Source organism: Mytilus californianus, unplaced genomic scaffold (assembly GCF_021869535.1).
Source record: "Mytilus californianus isolate M0D057914Y unplaced genomic scaffold, xbMytCali1.0.p SCAF_8, whole genome shotgun sequence".
Classification (NCBI taxonomy): Eukaryota; Metazoa; Mollusca; class Bivalvia; order Mytilida; family Mytilidae; genus Mytilus; species Mytilus californianus.
This window is the reverse complement of record NW_026262734.1, coordinates 73673244-73697727: the sequence shown is the minus strand read 5'-3', so window position 1 is coordinate 73697727 and position 24484 is coordinate 73673244.

Below are 24484 nucleotides of genomic sequence, written 5' to 3'. Positions count from 1 at the left end.
GAAAGAAATAATATTGATACGAAAAGAGAGAAGAAGATATTCCAGAATCATAATGCATAACAGAGATGAGGCCTGCGTATGAAGGTCTGTATGTACATCAGAAAAGATGTGTGGCGACCTTTTAGTTTAGTCATTACACGATGTAAGACTTTCTATTAGACTTAGAGAACGTTTAATAACTTTACGACAACTGTTGGCTATGTAGGATATCATTTTTTAATAAAAGACAGTATTTTTAATGTCAAGTGACTGCAAAATTTCTTTGTCTGCACCTTGCAATCATTATTTTCGTGCACCATTCAGTAAATCAGCAGCTAACGTGTTTTCGGGAACAACACTTTACAATTATTACAAAAATCTACATGTCTTTCACTGCCAAAATGACAAGAATTTTCGACGGGGTTACGTCCCTGCTAACGTAAAAGTTTAGGTTTCAGCTCTGTGGTTCCCAGTGAAACGATGATAATGCGTGTGTTCACTTGTGCTGAACAGCGAAGACATCAAATTAAATAATAAAACACAAGGAAGCAAGAACTTTATTATTTTAACATAGGATTTCTAGGAGATTTTATTCTTTCGCAAAGAAATGTCTGAATATCAAACAGACATAGTTGCCTTTCATACAAATTTGACACGAAATAGTCCGACAATACCACCTGAAAAATATTAACATTATATCATATTTCACTATCAAGAAATAATGCAACTAATAAATATAAGCCATTGGATTCTCACGAAAATGATACTATACGATTTTACAAACATCAACACGAAAGGAACTATATTTGAGGACAACCGATTACGAGCGACCAAAGAAGCCAAATTTTAAATTACTGGTAGTTACTATTTGTAATTTTGCTTTCTTTTGATTGTTTATCTTAATATACATATGAAATCATACATAAATACAAATGTACTGTGTGGTTAAATATTAATTTATATATATGTGTTCCTCTGCAGAAGTTAACTTATGGCTATATTTTTGTTTTCGTTTGTTTTCTTTGAATTGTCGAATCTAAAGAAATACTTTGTTGAACTTGTACCATTTGTATCAATCTCTTGAATCAACGAATGAAATATGCATTTAGCTGCAATACTCATGTTTTTTCTTGTTTTTCGATACTACCTACACGGTATTGTCATATTACACGATGGAAACCAACACTATATATCGAACGTCAACATAAAAGTCTTGGTTTATCTAAATTATTTTGTTTATTTCAAAATTTCCATACATATATCAACTTTTCTCGCATTCAATAATTTGAAGCTAACAGGATTATGAGGGTTAAATACCTTGATGCATTGGTAAATTTAGTAATTATATACCTCGAAAATGTTTGAAAAGTATTATTTATGGGACTAAAAGCTTTGCAAACGAAATAAGAAGAAAGAATAATCAGTAATCAGAAAAAAGATAAGATGAGGAGAAAGAAATAATATTGATACGAAAAGAGAGAAGAAGATATTCCAGAATCATAATGCATAACAGAGATGAGGCCTGCGTATGAAGGTCTGTATGTACATCAGAAAAGATGTGTGGCGACCTTTTAGTTTAGTCATTACACGATGTAAGACTTTCTATTAGACTTAGAGAACGTTTAATAACTTTACGACAACTGTTGGCTATGTAGGATATCATTTTTTAATAAAAGACAGTATTTTTAATGTCAAGTGACTGCAAAATTTCTTTGTCTGCACCTTGCAATCATTATTTTCGTGCACCATTCAGTAAATCAGCAGCTAACGTGTTTTCGGGAACAACACTTTACAATTATTACAAAAATCTACATGTCTTTCACTGCCAAAATGACAAGAATTTTCGACGGGGTTACGTCCCTGCTAACGTAAAAGTTTAGGTTTCAGCTCTGTGGTTCCCAGTGAAACGATGATAATGCGTGTGTTCACTTGTGCTGAACAGCGAAGACATCAAATTAAGTAATAAAACACAAGGAAGCAAGAACTTTATTATTTTAACATATGATTTCTAGGAGATTTTATTCTTTCGCAAAGAAATGTCTGAATATCAAACAGACATAGTTGCCTTTCATACAAATTTGACACGAAATAGTCCGACAATACCACCTGAAAAATATTAACATTATATCATATTTCACTATCAAGAAATAATGCAACTAATAATTATAAGCCATTGGATTCTCACGAAAATGATACTATACGATTTTACAAACATCAACACGAAAGGAACTATATTTGAGGACAACCGATTACGAGCGACCAAAGAAGCCAAATTTTAAATTACTGGTAGTTACTATTTGTAATTTTGCTTTCTTTTGATTGTTTATCTTAATATACATATGAAATCATACATAAATACAAATGTACTGTGTGGTTAAATATTAATTTATATATATGTGTTCCTCTGCAGAAGTTTACTTATGGCTATATTTTTGTTTTCGTTTGTTTTCTTTGAATTGTCGAATCTAAAGAAATACTTTGTTGAACTTGTACCATTTGTATCAATCTCTTGAATCAACGAATGAAATATGCATTTAGCTGCAATACTCATGTTTTTTCTTGTTTTTCGATACTACCTACACGGTATTGTCATATTACACGATGGAAACCAACACTATATATCGAACGTCAACATAAAAGTCTTGGTTTATCTAAATTATTTTGTTTATTTCAAAATTTCCATACATATATCAACTTTTCTCGCATTCAATAATTTGAAGCTAACAGGATTATGAGGGTTAAATACCTTGATGCATTGGTAAATTTAGTAATTATATACCTCGAAAATGTTTGAAAAGTATTATTTATGGGACTAAAAGCTTTGCAAACGAAATAAGAAGAAAGAATAATCAGCAATCAGAAAAAAGATAAGATGAGGAGAAAGAAATAATATTGATACGAAAAGAGAGAAGAAGATATTCCAGAATCATAATGCATAACAGAGATGAGGCCTGCGTATGAAGGTCTGTATGTACATCAGAAAAGATGTGTGGCGACCTTTTAGTTTAGTCATTACACGATGTAAGACTTTCTATTAGACTTAGAGAACGTTTAATAACTTTACGACAACTGTTGGCTATGTAGGATATCATTTTTTAATAAAAGACAGTATTTTTAATGTCAAGTGACTGCAAAATTTCTTTGTCTGCACCTTGCAATCATTATTTTCGTGCACCATTCAGTAAATCAGCAGCTAACGTGTTTTCGGGAACAACACTTTACAATTATTACAAAAATCTACATGTCTTTCACTGCCAAAATGACAAGAATTTTCGACGGGGTTACGTCCCTGCTAACGTAAAAGTTTAGGTTTCAGCTCTGTGGTTCCCAGTGAAACGATGATAATGCGTACGTGTGTTCACTTGTGCTGAACAGCGAAGACATCAAATTAAGTAATAAAACACAAGGAAGCAAGAACTTTATTATTTTAACATAGGATTTCTAGGAGATTTTATTCTTTCGCAAAGAAATGTCTGAATATCAAACAGACATAGTTGCCTTTCATACAAATTTGACACGAAATAGTCCGACAATACCACCTGAAAAATATTAACATTATATCATATTTCACTATCAAGAAATAATGCAACTAATAATTATAAGCCATTGGATTCTCACGAAAATGATACTATACGATTTTACAAACATCAACACGAAAGGAACTATATTTGAGGACAACCGATTACGAGCGACCAAAGAAGCCAAATTTTAAATTACTGGTAGTTACTATTTGTAATTTTGCTTTCTTTTGATTGTTTATCTTAATATACATATGAAATCATACATAAATACAAATGTACTGTGTGGTTAAATATTAATTTATATATATGTGTTCCTCTGCAGAAGTTAACTTATGGCTATATTTTTGTTTTCGTTTGTTTTCTTTGAATTGTCGAATCTAAAGAAATACTTTGTTGAACTTGTACCATTTGTATCAATCTCTTGAATCAACGAATGAAATATGCATTTAGCTGCAATACTCATGTTTTTTCTTGTTTTTCGATACTACCTACACGGTATTGTCATATTACACGATGGAAACCAACACTATATATCGAACGTCAACATAAAAGTCTTGGTTTATCTAAATTATTTTGTTTATTTCAAAATTTCCATACATATATCAACTTTTCTCGCATTCAATAATTTGAAGCTAACAGGATTATGAGGGTTAAATACCTTGATGCATTGGTAAATTTAGTAATTATATACCTCGAAAATGTTTGAAAAGTATTATTTATGGGACTAAAAGCTTTGCAAACGAAATAAGAAGAAAGAATAATCAGCAATCAGAAAAAAGATAAGATGAGGAGAAAGAAATAATATTGATACGAAAAGAGAGAAGAAGATATTCCAGAATCATAATGCATAACAGAGATGAGGCCTGCGTATGAAGGTCTGTATGTACATCAGAAAAGATGTGTGGCGACCTTTTAGTTTAGTCATTACACGATGTAAGACTTTCTATTAGACTTAGAGAACGTTTAATAACTTTACGACAACTGTTGGCTATGTAGGATATCATTTTTTAATAAAAGACAGTATTTTTAATGTCAAGTGACTGCAAAATTTCTTTGTCTGCACCTTGCAATCATTATTTTCGTGCACCATTCAGTAAATCAGCAGCTAACGTGTTTTCGGGAACAACACTTTACAATTATTACAAAAATCTACATGTCTTTCACTGCCAAAATGACAAGAATTTTCGACGGGGTTACGTCCCTGCTAACGTAAAAGTTTAGGTTTCAGCTCTGTGGTTCCCAGTGAAACGATGATAATGCGTGTGTTCACTTGTGCTGAACAGCGAAGACATCAAATTAAGTAATAAAACACAAGGAAGCAAGAACTTTATTATTTTAACATAGGATTTCTAGGAGATTTTATTCTTTCGCAAAGAAATGTCTGAATATCAAACAGACATAGTTGCCTTTCATACAAATTTGACACGAAATAGTCCGACAATACCACCTGAAAAATATTAACATTATATCATATTTCACTATCAAGAAATAATGCAACTAATAATTATAAGCCATTGGATTCTCACGAAAATGATACTATACGATTTTACAAACATCAACACGAAAGGAACTATATTTGAGGACAACCGATTACGAGCGACCAAAGAAGCCAAATTTTAAATTACTGGTAGTTACTATTTGTAATTTTGCTTTCTTTTGATTGTTTATCTTAATATACATATGAAATCATACATAAATACAAATGTACTGTGTGGTTAAATATTAATTTATATATATGTGTTCCTCTGCAGAAGTTAACTTATGGCTATATTTTTGTTTTCGTTTGTTTTCTTTGAATTGTCGAATCTAAAGAAATACTTTGTTGAACTTGTACCATTTGTATCAATCTCTTGAATCAACGAATGAAATATGCATTTAGCTGCAATACTCATGTTTTTTCTTGTTTTTCGATACTACCTACACGGTATTGTCATATTACACGATGGAAACCAACACTATATATCGAACGTCAACATAAAAGTCTTGGTTTATCTAAATTATTTTGTTTATTTCAAAATTTCCATACATATATCAACTTTTCTCGCATTCAATAATTTGAAGCTAACAGGATTATGAGGGTTAAATACCTTGATGCATTGGTAAATTTAGTAATTATATACCTCGAAAATGTTTGAAAAGTATTATTTATGGGACTAAAAGCTTTGCAAACGAAATAAGAAGAAAGAATAATCAGCAATCAGAAAAAAGATAAGATGAGGAGAAAGAAATAATATTGATACGAAAAGAGAGAAGAAGATATTCCAGAATCATAATGCATAACAGAGATGAGGCCTGCGTATGAAGGTCTGTATGTACATCAGAAAAGATGTGTGGCGACCTTTTAGTTTAGTCATTACACGATGTAAGACTTTCTATTGGACTTAGAGAACGTTTAATAACTTTACGACAACTGTTGGCTATGTAGGATATCATTTTTTAATAAAAGACAGTATTTTTAATGTCAAGTGACTGTAAAATTTCTTTGTCTGCACCTTGCAATCATTATTTTCGTGCACCATTCAGTAAATCAGCAGCTAATGTGTTTTCGGGAACAACACTTTACAATTATTACAAAAATCTACATGTCTTTCACTGCCAAAATGACAAGAATTTTCGACGGGGTTACGTCCCTGCTAACGTAAAAGTTTAGGTTTCAGCTCTGTGGTTCCCAGTGAAACGAAGATAATGCGTACGTGTGTTCACTTGTGCTGAACAGCAAAGACATCAAATTAAGTAATAAAACACAAGGAAGCAAGAACTTTATTATTTTAACATAGGATTTCTAGGAGATTTTATTCTTTCGCAAAGAAATGTCTGAATATCAAACAGACATAGTTGCCTTTCATACAAATTTGACACGAAATAGTCCGACAATACCACCTGAAAAATATTAACATTATATCATATTTCACTATCAAGAAATAATGCAACTAATAATTATAAGCCATTGGATTCTCACGAAAATGATACTATACGATTTTACAAACATCAACACGAAAGGAACTATATTTGAGGACAACCGATTACGAGCGACCAAAGAAGCCAAATTTTAAATTACTGGTAGTTACTATTTGTAATTTTGCTTTCTTTTGATTGTTTATCTTAATATACATATGAAATCATACATAAATACAAATGTACTGTGTGGTTAAATATTAATTTATATATATGTGTTCCTCTGCAGAAGTTAACTTATGGCTATATTTTTGTTTTCGTTTGTTTTCTTTGAATTGTCGAATCTAAAGAAATACTTTGTTAAACTTGTACCATTTGTATCAATCTCTTGAATCAACGAATGAAATATGCATTTAGCTGCAATACTCATGTTTTTTCTTGTTTTTCGATACTACCTACACGGTATTGTCATATTACACGATGGAAACCAACACTATATATCGAACGTCAACATAAAAGTCTTGGTTTATCTAAATTATTTTGTTTATTTCAAAATTTCCATACATATATCAACTTTTCTCGCATTCAATAATTTGAAGCTAACAGGATTATGAGGGTTAAATACCTTGATGCATTGGTAAATTTAGTAATTATATACCTCGAAAATGTTTGAAAAGTATTATTTATGGGACTAAAAGCTTTGCAAACGAAATAAGAAGAAAGAATAATCAGCAATCAGAAAAAAGATAAGATGAGGAGAAAGAAATAATATTGATACGAAAAGAGAGAAGAAGATATTCCAGAATCATAATGCATAACAGAGATGAGGCCTGCGTATGAAGGTCTGTATGTACATCAGAAAAGATGTGTGGCGACCTTTTAGTTTAGTCATTACACGATGTAAGACTTTCTATTAGACTTAGAGAACGTTTAATAACTTTACGACAACTGTTGGCTATGTAGGATATCATTTTTTAATAAAAGACAGTATTTTTAATGTCAAGTGACTGCAAAATTTCTTTGTCTGCACCTTGCAATCATTATTTTCGTGCACCATTCAGTAAATCAGCAGCTAACGTGTTTTCGGGAACAACACTTTACAATTATTACAAAAATCTACATGTCTTTCACTGCCAAAATGACAAGAATTTTCGACGGGGTTACGTCCCTGCTAACGTAAAAGTTTAGGTTTCAGCTCTGTGGTTCCCAGTGAAACGATGATAATGCGTGTGTTCACTTGTGCTGAACAGCGAAGACATCAAATTAAGTAATAAAACACAAGGAAGCAAGAACTTTATTATTTTAACATAGGATTTCTAGGAGATTTTATTCTATCGCAAAGAAATGTCTGAATATCAAACAGACATAGTTGCCTTTCATACAAATTTGACACGAAATAGTCCGACAATACCACCTGAAAAATATTAACATTATATCATATTTCACTATCAAGAAATAATGCAACTAATAATTATAAGCCATTGGATTCTCACGAAAATGATACTATACGATTTTACAAACATCAACACGAAAGGAACTATATTTGAGGACAACCGATTACGAGCGACCAAAGAAGCCAAATTTTAAATTACTGGTAGTTACTATTTGTAATTTTGCTTTCTTTTGATTGTTTATCTTAATATACATATGAAATCATACATAAATACAAATGTACTGTGTGGTTAAATATTAATTTATATATATGTGTTCCTCTGCAGAAGTTAACTTATGGCTATATTTTTGTTTTCGTTTGTTTTCTTTGAATTGTCGAATCTAAAGAAATACTTTGTTGAACTTGTACCATTTGTATCAATCTCTTGACTCAACGAATGAAATATGCATTTAGCTGCAATACTCATGTTTTTTCTTGTTTTTCGATACTACCTACACGGTATTGTCATATTACACGATGGAAACCAACACTATATATCGAACGTCAACATAAAAGTCTTGGTTTATCTAAATTATTTTGTTTATTTCAAAATTTCCATACATATATCAACTTTTCTCGCATTCAATAATTTGAAGCTAACAGGATTATGAGGGTTAAATACCTTGATGCATTGGTAAATTTAGTAATTATATACCTCGAAAATGTTTGAAAAGTATTATTTATGGGACTAAAAGCTTTGCAAACGAAATAAGAAGAAAGAATAATCAGCAATCAGAAAAAAGATAAGATGAGGAGAAAGAAGTAATATTGATACGAAAAGAGAGAAGAAGATATTCCAGAATCATAATGCATAACAGAGATGAGGCCTGCGTATGAAGGTCTGTATGTACATCAGAAAAGATGTGTGGCGACCTTTTAGTTTAGTCATTACACGATGTAAGACTTTCTATTAGACTTAGAGAACGTTTAATAACTTTACGACAACTGTTGGCTATGTAGGATATCATTTTTTAATAAAAGACAGTATTTTTAATGTCAAGTGACTGCAAAATTTCTTTGTCTGCACCTTGCAATCATTATTTTCGTGCACCATTCAGTAAATCAGCAGCTAACGTGTTTTCGGGAACAACACTTTACAATTATTACAAAAATCTACATGTCTTTCACTGCCAAAATGACAAGAATTTTCGACGGGGTTACGTCCCTGCTAACGTAAAAGTTTAGGTTTCAGCTCTGTGGTTCCCAGTGAAACGATGATAATGCGTGTGTTCACTTGTGCTGAACAGCGAAGACATCAAATTAAGTAATAAAACACAAGGAAGCAAGAACTTTATTATTTTAACATAGGATTTCTAGGAGATTTTATTCTATCGCAAAGAAATGTCTGAATATCAAACAGACATAGTTGCCTTTCATACAAATTTGACACGAAATAGTCCGACAATACCACCTGAAAAATATTAACATTATATCATATTTCACTATCAAGAAATAATGCAACTAATAATGATAAGCCATTGGATTCTCACGAAAATGATACTATACGATTTTACAAACATCAACACGAAAGGAACTATATTTGAGGACAACCGATTACGAGCGACCAAAGAAGCCAAATTTTAAATTACTGGTAGTTACTATTTGTAATTTTGCTTTCTTTTGATTGTTTATCTTAATATACATATGAAATCATACATAAATACAAATGTACTGTGTGGTTAAATATTAATTTATATATATGTGTTCCTCTGCAGAAGTTAACTTATGGCTATATTTTTGTTTTCGTTTGTTTTCTTTGAATTGTCGAATCTAAAGAAATACTTTGTTGAACTTGTACCATTTGTATCAATCTCTTGAATCAACGAATGAAATATGCATTTAGCTGCAATACTCATGTTTTTTCTTGTTTTTCGATACTACCTACACGGTATTGTCATATTACACGATGGAAACCAACACTATATATCGAACGTCAACATAAAAGTCTTGGTTTATCTAAATTATTTTGTTTATTTCAAAATTTCCATACATATATCAACTTTTCTCGCATTCAATAATTTGAAGCTAACAGGATTATGAGGGTTAAATACCTTGATGCATTGGTAAATTTAGTAATTATATACCTCGAAAATGTTTGAAAAGTATTATTTATGGGACTAAAAGCTTTGCAAACGAAATAAGAAGAAAGAATAATCAGCAATCAGAAAAAAGATAAGATGAGGAGAAAGAAATAATATTGATACGAAAAGAGAGAAGAAGATATTCCAGAATCATAATGCATAACAGAGATGAGGCCTGCGTATGAAGGTCTGTATGTACATCAGAAAAGATGTGTGGCGACCTTTTAGTTTAGTCATTACACGATGTAAGACTTTCTATTAGACTTAGAGAACGTTTAATAACTTTACGACAACTGTTGGCTATGTAGGATATCATTTTTTAATAAAAGACAGTATTTTCAATGTCAAGTGACTGCAAAATTTCTTTGTCTGCACCTTGCAATCATTATTTTCGTGCACCATTCAGTAAATCAGCAGCTAACGTGTTTTCGGGAACAACACTTTACAATTATTACAAAAATCTACATGTCTTTCACTGCCAAAATGACAAGAATTTTCGACGGGGTTACGTCCCTGCTAACGTAAAAGTTTAGGTTTCAGCTCTGTGGTTCCCAGTGAAACGATGATAATGCGTGTGTTCACTTGTGCTGAACAGCGAAGACATCAAATTAAGTAATAAAACACAAGGAAGCAAGAACTTTATTATTTTAACATAGGATTTCTAGGAGATTTTATTCTATCGCAAAGAAATGTCTGAATATCAAACAGACATAGTTGCCTTTCATACAAATTTGACACGAAATAGTCCGACAATACCACCTGAAAAATATTAACATTATATCATATTTCACTATCAAGAAATAATGCAACTAATAATTATAAGCCATTGGATTCTCACGAAAATGATACTATACGATTTTACAAACATCAACACGAAAGGAACTATATTTGAGGACAACCGATTACGAGCGACCAAAGAAGCCAAATTTTAAATTACTGGTAGTTACTATTTGTAATTTTGCTTTCTTTTGATTGTTTATCTTAATATACATATGAAATCATACATAAATACAAATGTACTGTGTGGTTAAATATTAATTTATATATATGTGTTCCTCTGCAGAAGTTAACTTATGGCTATATTTTTGTTTTCGTTTGTTTTCTTTGAATTGTCGAATCTAAAGAAATACTTTGTTGAACTTGTACCATTTGTATCAATCTCTTGAATCAACGAATGAAATATGCATTTAGCTGCAATACTCATGTTTTTTCTTGTTTTTCGATACTACCTACACGGTATTGTCATATTACACGATGGAAACCAACACTATATATCGAACGTCAACATAAAAGTCTTGGTTTATCTAAATTATTTTGTTTATTTCAAAATTTCCATACATATATCAACTTTTCTCGCATTCAATAATTTGAAGCTAACAGGATTATGAGGGTTAAATACCTTGATGCATTGGTAAATTTAGTAATTATATACCTCGAAAATGTTTGAAAAGTATTATTTATGGGACTAAAAGCTTTGCAAACGAAATAAGAAGAAAGAATAATCAGCAATCAGAAAAAAGATAAGATGAGGAGAAAGAAATAATATTGATACGAAAAGAGAGAAGAAGATATTCCAGAATCATAATGCATAACAGAGATGAGGCCTGCGTATGAAGGTCTGTATGTACATCAGAAAAGATGTGTGGCGACCTTTTAGTTTAGTCATTACACGATGTAAGACTTTCTATTAGACTTAGAGAACGTTTAATAACTTTACGACAACTGTTGGCTATGTAGGATATCATTTCTTAATAAAAGACAGTATTTTTAATGTCAAGTGACTGCAAAATTTCTTTGTCTGCACCTTGCAATCATTATTTTCGTGCACCATTCAGTAAATCAGCAGCTAACGTGTTTTCGGGAACAACACTTTACAATTATTACAAAAATCTACATATCTTTCACTGCCAAAATGACAAGAATTTTCGACGGGGTTACGTCCCTGCTAACGTAAATGTTTAGGTTTCAGCTCTGTGGTTCCCAGTGAAACGATGATAATGCGTGTGTTCACTTGTGCTGAACAGCGAAGACATCAAATTAAGTAATAAAACACAAGGAAGCAAGAACTTTATTATTTTAACATAGGATTTCTAGGAGATTTTATTCTATCGCAAAGAAATGTCTGAATATCAAACAGACATAGTTGCCTTTCATACAAATTTGACACGAAATAGTCCGACAATACCACCTGAAAAATATTAACATTATATCATATTTCACTATCAAGAAATAATGCAACTAATAATTATAAGCCATTGGATTCTCACGAAAATGATACTATACGATTTTACAAACATCAACACGAAAGGAACTATATTTGAGAACAACCGATTACGAGCGACCAAAGAAGCCAAATTTTAAATTACTGGTAGTTACTATTTGTAATTTTGCTTTCTTTTGATTGTTTATCTTAATATACATATGAAATCATACATAAATACAAATGTACTGTGTGGTTAAATATTAATTTATATATATGTGTTCCTCTGCAGAAGTTAACTTATGGCTATATTTTTGTTTTCGTTTGTTTTCTTTGAATTGTCGAATCTAAAGAAATACTTTGTTGAACTTGTACCATTTGTATCAATCTCTTGAATCAACGAATGAAATATGCATTTAGCTGCAATACTCATGTTTTTTCTTGTTTTTCGATACTACCTACACGGTATTGTCATATTACACGATGGAAACCAACACTATATATCGAACGTCAACATAAAAGTCTTGGTTTATCTAAATTATTTTGTTTATTTCAAAATTTCCATACATATATCAACTTTTCTCGCATTCAATAATTTGAAGCTAACAGGATTATGAGGGTTAAATACCTTGATGCATTGGTAAATTTAGTAATTATATACCTCGAAAATGTTTGAAAAGTATTATTTATGGGACTAAAAGCTTTGCAAACGAAATAAGAAGAAAGAATAATCAGCAATCAGAAAAAAGATAAGATGAGGAGAAAGAAATAATATTGATACGAAAAGAGAGAAGAAGATATTCCAGAATCATAATGCATAACAGAGATGAGGCCTGCGTATGAAGGTCTGTATGTACATCAGAAAAGATGTGTGGCGACCTTTTAGTTTAGTCATTACACGATGTAAGACTTTCTATTAGACTTAGAGAACGTTTAATAACTTTACGACAACTGTTGGCTATGTAGGATATCATTTTTTAATAAAAGACAGTATTTTTAATGTCAAGTGACTGCAAAATTTCTTTGTCTGCACCTTGCAATCATTATTTTCGTGCACCATTCAGTAAATCAGCAGCTAACGTGTTTTCGGGAACAACACTTTACAATTATTACAAAAATCTACATGTCTTTCACTGCCAAAATGACAAGAATTTTCGACGGGGTTACGTCCCTGCTAACGTAAATGTTTAGGTTTCAGCTCTGTGGTTCCCAGTGAAACGATGATAATGCGTGTGTTCACTTGTGCTGAACAGCGAAGACATCAAATTAAGTAATAAAACACAAGGAAGCAAGAACTTTATTATTTTAACATAGGATTTCTAGGAGATTTTATTCTATCGCAAAGAAATGTCTGAATATCAAACAGACATAGTTGCCTTTCATACAAATTTGACACGAAATAGTCCGACAATACCACCTGAAAAATATTAACATTATATCATATTTCACTATCAAGAAATAATGCAACTAATAATTATAAGCCATTGGATTCTCACGAAAATGATACTATACGATTTTACAAACATCAACACGAAAGGAACTATATTTGAGAACAACCGATTACGAGCGACCAAAGAAGCCAAATTTTAAATTACTGGTAGTTACTATTTGTAATTTTGCTTTCTTTTGATTGTTTATCTTAATATACATATGAAATCATACATAAATACAAATGTACTGTGTGGTTAAATATTAATTTATATATATGTGTTCCTCTGCAGAAGTTAACTTATGGCTATATTTTTGTTTTCGTTTGTTTTCTTTGAATTGTCGAATCTAAAGAAATACTTTGTTGAACTTGTACCATTTGTATCAATCTCTTGAATCAACGAATGAAATATGCATTTAGCTGCAATACTCATGTTTTTTCTTGTTTTTCGATACTACCTACACGGTATTGTCATATTACACGATGGAAACCAACACTATATATCGAACGTCAACATAAAAGTCTTGGTTTATCTAAATTATTTTGTTTATTTCAAAATTTCCATACATATATCAACTTTTCTCGCATTCAATAATTTGAAGCTAACAGGATTATGAGGGTTAAATACCTTGATGCATTGGTAAATTTAGTAATTATATACCTCGAAAATGTTTGAAAAGTATTATTTATGGGACTAAAAGCTTTGCAAACGAAATAAGAAGAAAGAATAATCAGCAATCAGAAAAAAGATAAGATGAGGAGAAAGAAATAATATTGATACGAAAAGAGAGAAGAAGATATTCCAGAATCATAATGCATAACAGAGATGAGGCCTGCGTATGAAGGTCTGTATGTACATCAGAAAAGATGTGTGGCGACCTTTTAGTTTAGTCATTACACGATGTAAGACTTTCTATTAGACTTAGAGAACGTTTAATAACTTTACGACAACTGTTGGCTATGTAGGATATCATTTTTTAATAAAAGACAGTATTTTTAATGTCAAGTGACTGCAAAATTTCTTTGTCTGCACCTTGCAATCATTATTTTCGTGCACCATTCAGTAAATCAGCAGCTAACGTGTTTTCGGGAACAACACTTTACAATTATTACAAAAATCTACATGTCTTTCACTGCCAAAATGACAAGAATTTTCGACGGGGTTACGTCCCTGCTAACGTAAATGTTTAGGTTTCAGCTCTGTGGTTCCCAGTGAAACGATGATAATGCGTGTGTTCACTTGTGCTGAACAGCGAAGACATCAAATTAAGTAATAAAACACAAGGAAGCAAGAACTTTATTATTTTAACATAGGATTTCTAGGAGATTTTATTCTATCGCAAAGAAATGTCTGAATATCAAACAGACATAGTTGCCTTTCATACAAATTTGACACGAAATAGTCCGACAATACCACCTGAAAAATATTAACATTATATCATATTTCACTATCAAGAAATAATGCAACTAATAATTATAAGCCATTGGATTCTCACGAAAATGATACTATACGATTTTACAAACATCAACACGAAAGGAACTATATTTGAGGACAACCGATTACGAGCGACCAAAGAAGCCAAATTTTAAATTACTGGTAGTTACTATTTGTAATTTTGCTTTCTTTTGATTGTTTATCTTAATATACATATGAAATCATACATAAATACAAATGTACTGTGTGGTTAAATATTAATTTATATATATGTGTTCCTCTGCAGAAGTTAACTTATGGCTATATTTTTGTTTTCGTTTGTTTTCTTTGAATTGTCGAATCTAAAGAAATACTTTGTTGAACTTGTACCATTTGTATCAATCTCTTGAATCAACGAATGAAATATGCATTAAGCTGCAATACTCATGTTTTTTCTTGTTTTTCGATACTACCTACACGGTATTGTCATATTACACGATGGAAACCAACACTATATATCGAACGTCAACATAAAAGTCTTGGTTTATCTAAATTATTTTGTTTATTTCAAAATTTCCATACATATATCAACTTTTCTCGCATTCAATAATTTGAAGCTAACAGGATTATGAGGGTTAAATACCTTGATGCATTGGTAAATTTAGTAATTATATACCTCGAAAATGTTTGAAAAGTATTATTTATGGGACTAAAAGCTTTGCAAACGAAATAAGAAGAAAGAATAATCAGCAATCAGAAAAAAGATAAGATGAGGAGAAAGAAATAATATTGATACGAAAAGAGAGAAGAAGATATTCCAGAATCATAATGCATAACAGAGATGAGGCCTGCGTATGAAGGTCTGTATGTACATCAAAAAAGATGTGTGGCGACCTTTTAGTTTAGTCATTACACGATGTAAGACTTTCTATTAGACTTAGAGAACGTTTAATAACTTTACGACAACTGTTGGCTATGTAGGATATCATTTTTTAATAAAAGACAGTATTTTTAATGTCAAGTGACTGCAAAATTTCTTTGTCTGCACCTTGCAATCATTATTTTCGTGCACCATTCAGTAAATCAGCAGCTAACGTGTTTTCGGGAACAACACTTTACAATTATTACAAAAATCTACATGTCTTTCACTGCCAAAATGACAAGAATTTTCGACGGGGTTACGTCCCTGCTAACGTAAATGTTTAGGTTTCAGCTCTGTGGTTCCCAGTGAAACGATGATAATGCGTGTGTTCACTTGTGCTGAACAGCGAAGACATCAAATTAAGTAATAAAACACAAGGAAGCAAGAACTTTATTATTTTAACATAGGATTTCTAGGAGATTTTATTCTATCGCAAAGAAATGTCTGAATATCAAACAGACATAGTTGCCTTTCATACAAATTTGACACGAAATAGTCCGACAATACCACCTGAAAAATATTAACATTATATCATATTTCACTATCAAGAAATAATGCAACTAATAATTATAAGCCATTGGATTCTCACGAAAATGATACTATACGATTTTACAAACATCAACACGAAAGGAACTATATTTGAGGACAACCGATTACGAGCGACCAAAGAAGCCAAATTTTAAATTACTGGTAGTTACTATTTGTAATTTTGCTTTCTTTTGATTGTTTATCTTAATATACATATGAAATCATACATAAATACAAATGTACTGTGTGGTTAAATATTAATTTATATATATGTGTTCCTCTGCAGAAGTTAACTTATGGCTATATTTTTGTTTTCGTTTGTTTTCTTTGAATTGTCGAATCTAAAGAAATACTTTGTTGAACTTGTACCATTTGTATCAATCTCTTGAATCAACGAATGAAATATGCATTTAGCTGCAATACTCATGTTTTTTCTTGTTTTTCGATACTACCTACACGGTGCTGTCATATTACACGATGGAAACCAACACTATATATCGAACGTCAACATAAAAGTCTTGGTTTATCTAAATTATTTTGTTTATTTCAAAATTTCCATACATATATCAACTTTTCTCGCATTCAATAATTTGAAGCTAACAGGATTATGAGGGTTAAATACCTTGATGCATTGGTAAATTTAGTAATTATATACCTCGAAAATGTTTGAAAAGTATTATTTATGGGACTAAAAGCTTTGCAAACGAAATAAGAAGAAAGAATAATCAGCAATCAGAAAAAAGATAAGATGAGGAGAAAGAAATAATATTGATACGAAAAGAGAGAAGAAGATATTCCAGAATCATAATGCATAACAGAGATGAGGCCTGCGTATGAAGGTCTGTATGTACATCAAAAAAGATGTGTGGCGACCTTTTAGTTTAGTCATTACACGATGTAAGACTTTCTATTAGACTTAGAGAACGTTTAATAACTTTACGACAACTGTTGGCTATGTAGGATATCATTTTTTAATAAAAGACAGTATTTTTAATGTCAAGTGACTGCAAAATTTCTTTGTCTGCACCTTGCAATCATTATTTTCGTGCACCATTCAGTAAATCAGCAGCTAACGTGTTTTCGGGAACAACACTTTACAATTATTACAAAAATCTACATGTCTTTCACTGCCAAAATGACAAGAATTTTCGACGGGGTTACGTCCCTGCTAACGTAAATGTTTAGGTTTCAGCTCTGTGGTTCCCAGTGAAACGATGATAATGCGTGTGTTCACTTGTGCTGAACAGCGAAGACATCAAATTAAGTAATAAAACACAAGGAAGCAAGAACTTTATTATTTTAACATAGGATTTCTAGGAGATTTTATTCTATCGCAAAGAAATGTCTGAATATCAAACAGACATAGTTGCCTTTCATACAAATTTGACACGAAATAGTCCGACAATACCACCTGAAAAATATTAACATTATATCATATTTCACTATCAAGAAATAATGCAACTAATAATTATAAGCCATTGGATTCTCACGAAAATGATACTATACGATTTTACAAACATCAACACGAAAGGAACTATATTTGAGGACAACCGATTACGAGCGACCAAAGAAGCCAAATTTTAAATTACTGGTAGTTACTATTTGTAATTTTGCTTTCTTTTGATTGTTTATCTTAATATACATATGAAATCATACATAAATACAAATGTACTGTGTGGTTAAATATTAATTTATATATATGTGTTCCTCTGCAGAAGTTAACTTATGGCTATATTTTTGTTTTCGTTTGTTTTCTTTGAATTGTCGAATCTAAAGAAATACTTTGTTGAACTTGTACCATTTGTATCAATCTCTTGAATCAACGAATGAAATATGCATTTAGCTGCAATACTCATGTTTTTTCTTGTTTTTCGATACTACCTACACGGTGCTGTCATATTACACGATGGAAACCAACACTATATATCGAACGTCAACATAAAAGTCTTGGTTTATCTAAATTATTTTGTTTATTTCAAAATTTCCATACATATATCAACTTTTCTCGCATTCAATAATTTGAAGCTAACAGGATTATGAGGGTTAAATACCTTGATGCATTGGTAAATTTAGTAATTATATACCTCGAAAATGTTTGAAAAGTATTATTTATGGGACTAAAAGCTTTGCAAACGAAATAAGAAGAAAGAATAATCAGCAATCAGAAAAAAGATAAGATGAGGAGAAAGAAATAATATTGATACGAAAAGAGAGAAGAAGATATTCCAGAATCATAATGCATAACAGAGATGAGGCCTGCGTATGAAGGTCTGTATGTACATCAAAAAAGATGTGTGGCGACCTTTTAGTTTAGTCATTACACGATGTAAGACTTTCTATTAGACTTAGAGAACGTTTAATAACTTTACGACAACTGTTGGCTATGTAGGATATCATTTTTTAATAAAAGACAGTATTTTTAATGTCAAGTGACTGCAAAATTTCTTTGTCTGCACCTTGCAATCATTATTTTCGTGCACCATTCAGTAAATCAGCAGCTAACGTGTTTTCGGGAACAACACTTTACAATTATTACAAAAATCTACATGTCTTTCACTGCCAAAATGACAAGAATTTTCGACGGGGTTACGTCCCTGCTAACGTAAATGTTTAGGTTTCAGCTCTGTGGTTCCCAGTGAAACGATGATAATGCGTGTGTTCACTTGTGCTGAACAGCGAAGACATCAAATTAAGTAATAAAACACAAGGAAGCAAGAACTTTATTATTTTAACATAGGATTTCTAGGAGATTTTATTCTATCGCAAAGAAATGTCTGAATATCAAACAGACATAGTTGCCTTTCATACAAATTTGACACGAAATAGTCCGACAATACCACCTGAAAAATATTAACATTATATCATATTTCACTATCAAGAAATAATGCAACTAATAATTATAAGCCATTGGATTCTCACGAAAATGATACTATACGATTTTACAAACATCAACACGAAAGGAACTATATTTGAGGACAACCGATTACGAGCGACCAAAGAAGCCAAATTTTAAATTACTGGTAGTTACTATTTGTAATTTTGCTTTCTTTTGATTGTTTATCTTAATATACATATGAAATCATACATAAATACAAATGTACTGTGTGGTTAAATATTAATTTATATATATGTGTTCCTCTGCAGAAGTTAACTTATGGCTATATTTTTGTTTTCGTTTGTTTTCTTTGAATTGTCGAATCTAAAGAAATACTTTGTTGAACTTGTACCATTTGTATCAATCTCTTGAATCAACGAATGAAATATGCATTTAGCTGCAATACTCATGTTTTTTCTTGTTTTTCGATACTACCTACACGGTATTGTCATATTACACGATGGAAACCAACACTATATATCGAACGTCAACATAAAAGTCTTGGTTTATCTAAATTATTTTGTTTATTTCAAAATTTCCATACATATATCAACTTTTCTCGCATTCAATAATTTGAAGCTAACAGGATTATGAGGGTTAAATACCTTGATGCATTGGTAAATTTAGTAATTATATACCTCGAAAATGTTTGAAAAGTATTATTTATGGGACTAAAAGCTTTGCAAACGAAATAAGAAGAAAGAATAATCAGCAATCAGAAAAAAGATAAGATGAGGAGAAAGAAATAATATTGATACGAAAAGAGAGAAGAAGATATTCCAGAATCATAATGCATAACAGAGATGAGGCCTGCGTATGAAGGTCTGTATGTACATCAGAAAAGATGTGTGGCGACCTTTTAGTTTAGTCATTACACGATGTAAGACTTTCTATTAGACTTAGAGAACGTTTAATAACTTTACGACAACTGTTGGCTATGTAGGATATCATTTTTTAATAAAAGACAGTATTTTTAATGTCAAGTGACTGCAAAATTTCTTTGTCTGCACCTTGCAATCATTATTTTCGTGCACCATTCAGTAAATCAGCAGCTAACGTGTTTTCGGGAACAACACTTTACAATTATTACAAAAATCTACATGTCTTTCACTGCCAAAATGACAAGAATTTTCGACGGGGTTACGTCCCTGCTAACGTAAATGTTTAGGTTTCAGCTCTGTGGTTCCCAGTGAAACGATGATAATGCGTGTGTTCACTTGTGCTGAACAGCGAAGACATCAAATTAAGTAATAAAACACAAGGAAGCAAGAACTTTATTATTTTAACATAGGATTTCTAGGAGATTTTATTCTATCGCAAAGAAATGTCTGAATATCAAACAGACATAGTTGCCTTTCATACAAATTTGACACGAAATAGTCCGACAATACCACCTGAAAAATATTAACATTATATCATATTTCACTATCAAGAAATAATGCAACTAATAATTATAAGCCATTGGATTCTCACGAAAATGATACTATACGATTTTACAAACATCAACACGAAAGGAACTATATTTGAGGACAACCGATTACGAGCGACCAAAGAAGCCAAATTTTAAATTACTGGTAGTTACTATTTGTAATTTTGCTTTCTTTTGATTGTTTATCTTAATATACATATGAAATCATACATAAATACAAATGTACTGTGTGGTTAAATATTAATTTATATATATGTGTTCCTCTGCAGAAGTTAACTTATGGCTATATTTTTGTTTTCGTTTGTTTTCTTTGAATTGTCGAATCTAAAGAAATACTTTGTTGAACTTGTACCATTTGTATCAATCTCTTGAATCAACGAATGAAATATGCATTAAGCTGCAATACTCATGTTTTTTCTTGTTTTTCGATACTACCTACACGGTATTGTCATATTACACGATGGAAACCAACACTATATATCGAACGTCAACATAAAAGTCTTGGTTTATCTAAATTATTTTGTTTATTTCAAAATTTCCATACATATATCAACTTTTCTCGCATTCAATAATTTGAAGCTAACAGGATTATGAGGGTTAAATACCTTGATGCATTGGTAAATTTAGTAATTATATACCTCGAAAATGTTTGAAAAGTATTATTTATGGGACTAAAAGCTTTGCAAACGAAATAAGAAGAAAGAATAATCAGCAATCAGAAAAAAGATAAGATGAGGAGAAAGAAATAATATTGATACGAAAAGAGAGAAGAAGATATTCCAGAATCATAATGCATAACAGAGATGAGGCCTGCGTATGAAGGTCTGTATGTACATCAAAAAAGATGTGTGGCGACCTTTTAGTTTAGTCATTACACGATGTAAGACTTTCTATTAGACTTAGAGAACGTTTAATAACTTTACGACAACTGTTGGCTATGTAGGATATCATTTTTTAATAAAAGACAGTATTTTTAATGTCAAGTGACTGCAAAATTTCTTTGTCTGCACCTTGCAATCATTATTTTCGTGCACCATTCAGTAAATCAGCAGCTAACGTGTTTTCGGGAACAACACTTTACAATTATTACAAAAATCTACATGTCTTTCACTGCCAAAATGACAAGAATTTTCGACGGGGTTACGTCCCTGCTAACGTAAATGTTTAGGTTTCAGCTCTGTGGTTCCCAGTGAAACGATGATAATGCGTGTGTTCACTTGTGCTGAACAGCGAAGACATCAAATTAAGTAATAAAACACAAGGAAGCAAGAACTTTATTATTTTAACATAGGATTTCTAGGAGATTTTATTCTATCGCAAAGAAATGTCTGAATATCAAACAGACATAGTTGCCTTTCATACAAATTTGACACGAAATAGTCCGACAATACCACCTGAAAAATATTAACATTATATCATATTTCACTATCAAGAAATAATGCAACTAATAATTATAAGCCATTGGATTCTCACGAAAATGATACTATACGATTTTACAAACATCAACACGAAAGGAACTATATTTGAGGACAACCGATTACGAGCGACCAAAGAAGCCAAATTTTAAATTACTGGTAGTTACTATTTGTAATTTTGCTTTCTTTTGATTGTTTATCTTAATATACATATGAAATCATACATAAATACAAATGTACTGTGTGGTTAAATATTAATTTATATATATGTGTTCCTCTGCAGAAGTTAACTTATGGCTATATTTTTGTTTTCGTTTGTTTTCTTTGAATTGTCGAATCTAAAGAAATACTTTGTTGAACTTGTACCATTTGTATCAATCTCTTGAATCAACGAATGAAATATGCATTTAGCTGCAATACTCATGTTTTTTCTTGTTTTTCGATACTACCTACACGGTATTGTCATATTACACGATGGAAACCAACACTATATATCGAACGTCAACATAAAAGTCTTGGTTTATCTAAATTATTTTGTTTATTTCAAAATTTCCATACATATATCAACTTTTCTCGCATTCAATAATTTGAAGCTAACAGGATTATGAGGGTTAAATACCTTGATGCATTGGTAAATTTAGTAATTATATACCTCGAAAATGTTTGAAAAGTATTATTTATGGGACTAAAAGCTTTGCAAACGAAATAAGAAGAAAGAATAATCAGCAATCAGAAAAAAGATAAGATGAGGAGAAAGAAATAATATTGATACGAAAAGAGAGAAGAAGATATTCCAGAATCATAATGCATAACAGAGATGAGGCCTGCGTATGAAGGTCTGTATGTACATCAGAAAAGATGTGTGGCGACCTTTTAGTTTAGTCATTACACGATGTAAGACTTTCTATTAGACTTAGAGAACGTTTAATAACTTTACGACAACTGTTGGCTATGTAGGATATCATTTTTTAATAAAAGACAGTATTTTTAATGTCAAGTGACTGCAAAATTTCTTTGTCTGCACCTTGCAATCATTATTTTCGTGCACCATTCAGTAAATCAGCAGCTAACGTGTTTTCGGGAACAACACTTTACAATTATTACAAAAATCTACATGTCTTTCACTGCCAAAATGACAAGAATTTTCGACGGGGTTACGTCCCTGCTAACGTAAATGTTTAGGTTTCAGCTCTGTGGTTCCCAGTGAAACGATGATAATGCGTGTGTTCACTTGTGCTGAACAGCGAAGACATCAAATTAAGTAATAAAACACAAGGAAGCAAGAACTTTATTATTTTAACATAGGATTTCTAGGAGATTTTATTCTATCGCAAAGAAATGTCTGAATATCAAACAGACATAGTTGCCTTTCATACAAATTTGACACGAAATAGTCCGACAATACCACCTGAAAAATATTAACATTATATCATATTTCACTATCAAGAAATAATGCAACTAATAATTATAAGCCATTGGATTCTCACGAAAATGATACTATACGATTTTACAAACATCAACACGAAAGGAACTATATTTGAGGACAACCGATTACGAGCGACCAAAGAAGCCAAATTTTAAATTACTGGTAGTTACTATTTGTAATTTTGCTTTCTTTTGATTGTTTATCTTAATATACATATGAAATCATACATAAATACAAATGTACTGTGTGGTTAAATATTAATTTATATATATGTGTTCCTCTGCAGAAGTTAACTTATGGCTATATTTTTGTTTTCGTTTGTTTTCTTTGAATTGTCGAATCTAAAGAAATACTTTGTTGAACTTGTACCATTTGTATCAATCTCTTGAATCAACGAATGAAATATGCATTAAGCTGCAATACTCATGTTTTTTCTTGTTTTTCGATACTACCTACACGGTATTGTCATATTACACGATGGAAACCAACACTATATATCGAACGTCAACATAAAAGTCTTGGTTTATCTAAATTATTTTGTTTATTTCAAAATTTCCATACATATATCAACTTTTCTCGCATTCAATAATTTGAAGCTAACAGGATTATGAGGGTTAAATACCTTGATGCATTGGTAAATTTAGTAATTATATACCTCGAAAATGTTTGAAAAGTATTATTTATGGGACTAAAAGCTTTGCAAACGAAATAAGAAGAAAGAATAATCAGCAATCAGAAAAAAGATAAGATGAGGAGAAAGAAATAATATTGATACGAAAAGAGAGAAGAAGATATTCCAGAATCATAATGCATAACAGAGATGAGGCCTGCGTATGAAGGTCTGTATGTACATCAAAAAAGATGTGTGGCGACCTTTTAGTTTAGTCATTACACGATGTAAGACTTTCTATTAGACTTAGAGAACGTTTAATAACTTT